General features: G+C 54.7%; 1 long non-coding RNA gene across 1 annotated transcript; it reads left to right on the top strand.

Annotated features, from left to right (window-relative positions):
- The first annotated feature begins 2228 nt into the window (after positions 1–2228).
- LOC101179628 lies at positions 2229–6540 on the top strand. The gene is made up of 2 exons (XR_001113763.1): positions 2229–2395; positions 5644–6540. It is a non-coding gene; the product is annotated as an uncharacterized LOC101179628 (long non-coding RNA).
- The last annotated feature ends 468 nt before the right edge of the window (positions 6541–7008 follow it).

Raw genomic sequence — 7008 nt, 5'->3', positions numbered from 1 at the left:
TGTCTTCTTTGGAAATGTGTCTGTATATAGATATTACTATTATCTATATTCAGATAGAGACCTAGAACCAAAGGCCTGGTCTTTTCCCTGCTCAGGACACAGGGTCTCCATGAAGATGTTGTGGATAAATTCTTATTGGAGGATGGAGGGAGGTGGCAGATCTAGTCCATAGTCCTCAGGTGACAGATGAGGAACCAAGGCCAGAGCTGGAGATTCCAGGATAGCCCAGCAGGTTAAAGTCAGTCAGCTCCACTGCCAAGTCCCAGGGTGGTGGTGTCTGGACACACTAGGCTACCTCTAGATGCTACTGTGCATGTGACTGAAGGGGGACAGCCATCTTCAGGCAGCTGTGGAGTTAGTGACATGGCTCTCAGAGGCCTGAGATGCTCGCCTGTTAGAGCCCAGCTCCTACTTCTCACCTCTGCTGTGTCACCTCCTGCCCTTGGCTGGCCAGCACCCTCCCACCTGACACAGATGAGCAAGTCTGTTCCTCAAATTAACATGGCTTTCCCGTGACATTGAGCCATGATTTTGCTACCATGTTTGGATTAGTGTGACCTGTGGCCTACCCAGAGTCAGGGAAATGAGTTAAAAACGCTTTTTCAGAAACATTCCCTACCCAAGAAGTCTACAGTTCAGCTTAGAAATTCTTGGTTGCATTGATCTGGGCCCACACTCTTGAGGCCTCAAGTATCACTTTCAGTTGTTTAACCCTAAAAGGGAGCTGTAAAACATCGCCAGAGAGAAGTCTTGCATGTTAAAAGTGGGGAGATAAATCAAGGGAAGGAGCGTCATGAGAGGCCAAGTGCAAAAAGCACATTTTCAGAAATCTAAACCAGACGGACGCTCGCAGCTTCGGATTGGCATCCCCGGGAGTCTGGATGGGGTGTCAGAGCATCCGGGAGGAACTCCAGCCCTCAGCGATAACGGAGCTCTAAGCCCCCCGCGGGCGATTTCTGGGTCCCCGCAGAAGCACATTTCCTTCCTCCTCCCACACTTGACTCCTTCAAGGTCAGGCTGTTACCTCCACTGTGCAGCTGCAGCCAGGACTCAAGGAGAAAAGTGACTTGCCCAATCACACCCCATGCGACTCTGGGGACATGCATGGAGTCACCCCAGCCCTCCTGAGCCTTAGCCCTTCTCTGGTTCCATTCTGATTTTCAAAGAGCGAAATACACAAATAGGAGGGGTTCCCAGGTGGCTCATGTCCTCTGGGAGTGCGGTAGGATGAGAGTGTGAAGGATGGCAGTGTCTGGGACAGAACCAGGCCCCCAGGTGCTGGCCTGGTGATCACATGGAGGGCCGGTTGCCTGATCTTAGGTCTTCCTTGTGGAGGGCAACAAGGATGTCCCTGGGGAAGGTACAGCCAGCACAAAGATAAGGATTTGGGAAGCAGCCTTTATTCGTGTCTGAGTCTGGTCTATTCTTGGATCCCTGGCCCAGTCTGCACCTGCTACATCACAGGTGCTGTTGTAGGGGCTGGGGAAGGAGCTGTGGGTGAGACCATGTCCTGCCCTTGCTGAGCTCACCCTGTGGTCTTCCCAGCAGCCTGGTTCAGAGACAAAGAGCAGGGTGAGGGCCTGGACGGTTCTCAGTTGCCAGGAAGGGCAAGAGCACACTCTGGGGAGGACAGCAGGTAGACCAGAAGGACAGACCACTGCCTTCAGAGTCAAATTCAGTCCCTCACTGGAGGCTTCCGGACATCAGCCACAGCAGGAAGTAAGAAGCAGGCTGGGGATACAAGGGATTGCTCTGGTTTTCACCTGCCCTTTATGACTCCTTGAGGGCATAGACAGTGTCCTACACAGGCCGTCTGGCAGCTTGGAGGGTTCTCACCGCTAAGTGCCGCCACTCAGAGTGAACCTAGGGGCCTGCCTTGTGCCTGACTTGCCTGGGATGCTGCTGCCTGCTTGCCCATTTGAACACCTTCTGGTCCATCACCTTGATCTACGGCATGACCTTGGCCTTGGTTTCCCCATCTGTGAAGGAGAAGGCTGCCCTACATGCCCCCCGAGGGCTCTCCTTGCTGGACAATGATTCCCCACTCATGCCAGACACCCGCTTTACGACCGGCTGTGCGGGAGCTGTGACACAGTGCCCTCCCCGGCGGGGGACGGTGCAGTGACCGGCCGTGCGGGAGCTGTGACACGGTGCCTTCCCCGGCGGGGGACGGTGCGGTGACTGGCCGTGCGGGAGCTGTGACACGGTGCCCTCCCCGGCGGGGGACGGTGCGGTGACCGGCCGTGCGGGAGCTGTGACGGTGCCTTCCCCGGCGGGGGACGGTGCGGTGACCGGCCGTGCGGGAGCTGTGACGGTGCCTTCCCCGGCGGGGGACGGTGCGGTGACCGGCCGTGCGGGAGCTGTGACGGTGCCTTCCCCGGCGGGGGACGGTGCGGTGACCGGCCGTGCGGGAGCTGTGACACGGTGCCTTCCCCGGCGGGGGACGGTGCGGTGACCGGCCGTGCGGGAGCTGTGACACGGTGCCTTCCCCGGCGGGGGACGGTGTGGTGACTGGCCGTGCGGGAGCTGTGACACGGTGCCTTCCCCGGCGGGGGACGGTGTGGTGACTGGCCGTGCGGGAGCTGTGACACGGTGCCCTCCCCGGCGGGGGACGGTGCGGTGACCGGCCGTGCGGGAGCTGTGACACGGTGCCTTCCCCGGCGGGGGACGGTGCGGTGACTGGCCGTGCGGGAGCTGTGACACGGTGCCCTCCCCGGCGGGGGACGGTGCGGTATTTATCTGATGATGGGTTCTTTTTCTCCCCACTGTGTCCAGCAATAATGATGGAGCACCCAGGAGTGCCGGAGCCATTTTACTTTTATTTTATTTCTTCCTGAAGTTCAATACTTTCCAAAGCATCTCTGTGTGGTAATGCTATTTTCCTGGCAGGAATGCATTTATTGAAGCTGTCAGTCACCCCGGGCTTCTCCATCTTGGCTCTGCGGCAGGCCTGACGAGTGATGCGGCCATCTATAATTTAAAGGCTGATAGACCAAAATTGCCAGCGCAGACCTTGCCAGTGGCACAAGTTAAGGACAAGTTCTCTGCAAATTGGTTGCCTAGTAGTTTCGTGGCCCTAAGTGACTGAATTTTCTCTCCTGGCCAGTTTCCCTCAAAGGGCTGGCTGAGACCCTCCAAGATTGTTCTTGTCAGTCTGAATGAACTGCCATGGCCTGAGGGCCCTGGGAGAGGGACCTACAGTCTACCCTGTTTTGATTGAAAATAAGGGGATGGGACTCTGATGAGGGAGGTCAGGGCTGGGGGTTGTGACCCAGAGCAGGTCACAGAAAGATCACAGGTTTGAGAGCCAGGTGGGCTTAGGTTCGAATCCAGGTCCACCACTCCCCAGCAGTGAGTTTCAGACTCCATCTGTGATAGGGTTGGTGATTCCTACGCTTACAGGCAGTTGTGGAAACTACAAGGGGAAGGGCGGGCCACAGGACTTGGACACTGTGGGTCCCTTGTCTGACGACTCATCGTGCTCAGGGTCTCTAGACTCTAGGCCTGGGGAGGCAGTGTTAGCCCTCAAAGTGGAGGAGCTCTCCCTTCTCCCTAAGTCCTGGGGCCGACGTTTGTGTTATTGGAGGTTCTGCACTGAGCACCTTCTCTCTCCTCCACTGAAGTCTCCATCTCTTCTGGAGACGTGCCTATTTCCTCTGCTTTATACACTCCAACCAAGCCAGAGGATTTCTGCTTAAAATACTCATGGGCTCTATGCTAAGGAGGGCAGCCATAGGCATTAAAAAATACTTATAATGGCTTGTTTTGAGAAATAGACTAAACTTTCCCTACTAATTTGTTGGTCATATGCACTTTCAGGCTTTTTCAGGTCTGCTTCCTTTTCTTTCTTTCCTTTCTCTATCTTTCTTTCTTTTTCCCTCCCTCCCTCCCTCCTTCCTCCCTTTTACTTCCTTCTCCTTCCCTCCTTCCTTCCCCCTTCCCTCATTCCCTTCCTTCCCTTCCTTCCCTTCTCTTCCCTTCTTTCCTTCCAACCTTCCCCTTCCTTCTCCTTCCTTCCTTCCTTCCTTCCTGCCTGCCTGCCTTCTTTTCTTTTCTCTTTTCTTTTCTTTCCATCTCTCCAGCTGGGTGACTGCCCTTCCCCAGAAACAACGAAGTATATTTGCATTAGTCAATACTGTGGTTCAAAATAGTGGGAACACAGCTCAAAATGCCTTACATAAAAACAAAAAAATCCATTGGCTTCCTAAATTGAACCTGGAGAAGGATCCACGTGGAGCTTGGCCCGGGGAACAGGGGCCTGAGTGCTGTCTGCCAGCTCCTGCAGCCCCGTCCGCCACTCCCAGTCCCACCCCCCTGCCCATTGGCTTTGTCCTTTATGCAGGCTGCCTTTCCAGGGCTGCAAATGGACACTGGGCTCCTTCTTTCCAGTCTCTCAGCCAGAGACAAGAAAGGCCTCCTCCCTTGGCTTGAGGAAGAAAAATCCCAGGGCAGGCCTCTCATTGGCTCTGCTCACATCATTTTCCCACCCGTAGAACCAATCATTGTGGCCCGAGGGTTCAGATGCCATGACTGACAGCACCACTGCATTGTGTAATTGGACCCTGTGCAGAGCAGGTGCCCCAAAGGAAAGAGGAAGGAAGTGAGGAGTGGCGGGAACCCAGAGAGGCCAGGAACCTCTCTATTTGCGTCATCTGAAGTATTTCTCCTTCTGGCTGAAAAAGGGGCACAGAGTGGGGCTTGGTCCTAGATTTCTCCAAAAGCAACCCCCAGGAAATGGCTGCACAAGGGGCCACCTCAGGATTTTCACTCTTCCCAGCTTCCCTGGAGAGAATGGCCGCATCCTTAACTGGCTTTCCCACACTCCCAGGAGCACTGGGTTTTCTATTTCAGCTCCCTCCTGTCTGAGGGAAGATGATTAGTTCATAGAGCAACATCCTAATGTTTTGGCTGGAAACCAAGGCACTTGGGGAGCACGTCTGGCTCCTGCAGAACACATGCTCCCACCCATCCCGTGCCCACTGATGACAGGGAAGATGGGAGGTGGGACGGGAAGCAACAGAGGGACAGAAGCCCAAGGCTGACCACACAGCCTGGGCACTGCTACATCAGACGCAACTTCAGCTCTGGAGCTGACAGCGGCTGCAGGGATCTTGCTCTTGTTTTTGGTCCTTCCCTCTCTGTGAGCATGGGGTGGGTGAGGTGCTGGGAGTCACAGGCCCTTCCAGGTTGAGCTGCAATGAATCTCAGCTGGGGGACATATCCAGTGCCCCTTCCCTCTCCGAGCTCCAGGTTTCTCACCTGGGAAGGGCAAGCAGCAGGAAGAGAAGGGGGTAGGGGTGGGGACCCAGCTGCCACCACATCCATATCCTTGGCTGCTCTATTTCTTCCAGGAGAACTTGGCCAGTGCGAGAGGGCTGGGCCCTTTGCTTTTTCTCTCCTCCTTGGAGATGGTGGGGCAGGCAGGAAGCATGGAGAGGTGGGGTGGGGCAGCTGTCCAGGGTAGACAGAATCCACATTTGAGTGGGGGCTGACTTTGAACCAAGCCCACCTGCCCCAACCTGAGCCTGTTCTCTATTTCACTACACAATTGATGAATGAGGTTTTAGGTTTTAATAAGTCAGTAGGTCCAGATGTTTCCCAATGTACGTTACAAATGTTAATTATCTTCTAATTACTTATTAGTCAAGGCTGTGCTGGCAACCAGCGCCCCAGAAGCACAGCCAGATGAGTCCGGAGCTTCAGAGAGAAGATTAACTGACGGCTTCTTCCGGCAGCCGCTTCCAGAGATTCTCATCGCCCATAGGGTTCTCTCCAGTAGTTCTTATTTTTGGAGGGGAGAAACCCAGTGGTCTCTGCACTAGCGATGGGTACAGTTAAGTTTTTGGTGCCTCGGAGGCACCTGACACCGGCCGGGCTGATGTGTTTCATCTGGCAGCTCTCGCACTCAATCCCGCCACACCCAGGGCTCAGGAGGGCTGGCGAAATGCAGGGGCCTCGCTCTGAAATGGGAGGGCAGGCTGCTCACCTGCTAGGCCTTGCCTCTGCATGCCGCTTCTTGAGCCACTAGGCATCCATTCTCTCAGACTCAGGGCCAAGGCCAACAGGAAGGGAGCTTCCCCAAGCCGAGCCTTTGGAGAACGTTTGCCTGCCAGGGGCTCACGACAGCGAGGGTGTATCTGCCACTCTCTCTCTCATGTCCAGCTTTGAACCTTGTCAGATGGCCGTATCCTCTGTGCTACAGTTCCACCTAATGCCAGATAGTAGGCGAGCCCTCTCTTATCGGGAGAGCAGCACTGGCGTGGAGGTAGAGGCGCCTCCTTCGGAGGTCTGTATTGAACCTCTGGAGGCGGCCGGTACCTAAGTGCAGGCCTCTCTTCTTGTTACTGCCACCTCCTTGCTCATCTGGCCCATCTGGCAAAGAGATTCTGCGGGAGGTCATCCCTGATGGAAGTGCCCATCCGTCATCTCCCTGGGAGATAGGCACCCCTGCCCACTGCGGCAAACCCCTACTTCTGGCTCCTCCTTGGGAACCCCTTTGTTATTCATGAGGATTAAAAATAGACAGTGTGAAAAGTAAAACAGATGACTGTATCCATCGATTGGGGCAGTGTGTGCCAGTTTTATAGAAAATTATAACCTGTTTTTTTCCTGGTATCGAGATTGCATTGATCTCTGTGGACTCCATGGGGCGTGAGGCATTCATTCTTCTGGTTGCAGACGCTGGATTGATGTGTGTCCTTGTGGAGAGTAATGCATTTTGCAGAACCCTTCTGGCATCTGGTGGTTCCTTTGTGTGTCACCAGATTCATTCATTCCTGCATTCATTTATTCATCTGCCTACCCACACACCTGTCTATGCACTCATATTAAGATTGATCCATCATCCACCCACCCACCTGTCCTTCTTCTTCAGAACCATTTGCTGAGTACCAGGCAGCTGGTTCTCTGTGGTGCTTAGAATGTATGCTCCTGGAGGGTGGGGTGGTGTGGGTGGAGCCTGTATTAGTCTGCTTGGGCTGCCGTGACAAAGGACTGCAAACTGAGTGG

The sequence above is a fragment of the Nomascus leucogenys genome, chromosome 24 (assembly GCF_006542625.1).
Source record: "Nomascus leucogenys isolate Asia chromosome 24, Asia_NLE_v1, whole genome shotgun sequence".
NCBI lineage: Eukaryota > Metazoa > Chordata > Mammalia > Primates > Hylobatidae > Nomascus > Nomascus leucogenys.
Note: the sequence above shows the minus strand (reverse complement) of the source record. Positions and strands in the feature narration are given on the sequence as shown.